The sequence below is a fragment of the Chiloscyllium plagiosum genome, unplaced genomic scaffold (assembly GCF_037043375.1).
Source record: "Chiloscyllium plagiosum isolate Xiang-an unplaced genomic scaffold, Cpla_swu_hap1 HiC_scaffold_27, whole genome shotgun sequence".
Classification (NCBI taxonomy): Eukaryota; Metazoa; Chordata; class Chondrichthyes; order Orectolobiformes; family Hemiscylliidae; genus Chiloscyllium; species Chiloscyllium plagiosum.
Window position 1 is genome coordinate 83236968 of NW_028270165.1, and position 1557 is coordinate 83238524.

Here is a 1557-nt window from a genome sequence, read left to right on the forward strand (position 1 = left end):
GATTATCCCTTCCGGTCTTCCATCCTGGCCTGACAGCGTTGATTTTAAATGGCTGTCCAGTCAGTGCCGATTCGTTTTGGCTGAAAAAATCTTCCTTATCTCATCCCAGCATTTCTTGCCACAGAGACCTGTACGGCAGAGTTCATGTATATATTTCCTTGTATGGTATTTAGTAAATAACATTCGTTGGTGGTTGTTTGTATAGGGTATTTAAGGTTCACTAGCCGTTGTTTAATGCTGAGAGGGTTGAGTTGTATGGAAATCATTTCACAGATGTCTTTAATGTAAAGTAATGAGGCTCGGGTTTCTGCAGACGTTGTGTCTGCTAGTGTCAGTTTGTTGATGTGAAATCGTCACACTGGGTTTATTGGGTAGGCAAAAGTGAGGACTGCAGATGCTGGAAACTAGAGTTTAGATCAGAGTGGTGCTGGAAAAGCACAGCAGGTCAGACAGCTTCCGAGGAGCAGGAAATTCGACATTTCGGGCAAAAGCCCTTCATCAGGAATAGAGGCAGGACACTTCCAGGGATGGCGAGATAAATTGGGGGGTGCTGGTCCGAAGGTAGCAAAGAGTACAATGGGTGAATGGGGGTGGGGATGGAGGTGACAGGTCAGCGAGGAGGGTGGAGCGAACAGTTGAGAAGGGAGATTGGCAGGTAGGACAGGTCATGAGGACAGCGCTGAGCTGGAAGGTTGGAACTGAGGTAAGGTGGGGGGAGGGGAAATGAGGAAACTGTTGAAGTCCACATTGATGTCCTGGGGTTGAATTTATCCGAGGCGAAAGATGGGGCGTTCTTCTTCAGGCATCGGGTGGGGAGTGAGCGGCGATGGAGGAGGCCCAGGACCTGCATGTCGTCGGCAGAGTGGGAGGGGGAGTTGAGAGGGTGATGGGGTTGATTGGTGCGGGTGTCCTGGAGATGTTCCCTCAAGCGCTGTGACTTTACTCTGCGAGGAGTCTCCAGTCTCCCCAATGTAGAGGAGACCGCATCGGGAGCAATGGATACAAGCAATGATATTGGTGGAAGCCTTCTCACGATCGTGGCCCGGGTTCGATTTCCGGGCAGGGAAGCAATTTACAATAGAGCGGTGAACGGGGCCTGGTGTCTAGATGGTGGTCTAGTGGTTAGGTTTCGGTGCTTTCACCGCTGTGGCCCGGTTTCGATTTCCGGACAGGGAAGCAATTTACATTAGAGCTGTGAGGGGGCACTGCTGTCTCCCTGGTGGTCTAGTGGTTAGGATTCGGCGCTTTCACCACTGCGGCCCGGGTTCGATTCCCGGTCAGGGAAGTATTTCTCAGTGGATCTTCTGCCTCCCCATTCTCCTTAAATGTGCGGTACAGTTACTTAATGGTCTTAGTCGTTACTGGCTACTGCAGTGTGTATTGCCTCGTTGAAATAGTGTCCTGATTCAGGCTTGCTTGTATGTGTCGGGATCATTGCTTCTGTAGCTAAGTACTTATATCTTGTGTGTTGTTTTCCTGTGGACGCTGTTTTGAACTTACCATTGACTGTTCGCTCTACTGTGACATCTAGAAATGGCACTTTGTTGTTGTTCTCCT

General features: G+C 49.9%; 1 non-coding gene across 1 annotated transcript; it reads left to right on the top strand.

The window, feature by feature from the left end:
• Nucleotides 1–1213: 1213 nt before the first annotated feature.
• On the top strand, nucleotides 1214–1285 carry trnae-uuc (transfer RNA glutamic acid (anticodon UUC)). Its single transcript has one exon. It is a non-coding gene; the product is annotated as a tRNA-Glu (tRNA).
• The last annotated feature ends 272 nt before the right edge of the window (nucleotides 1286–1557 follow it).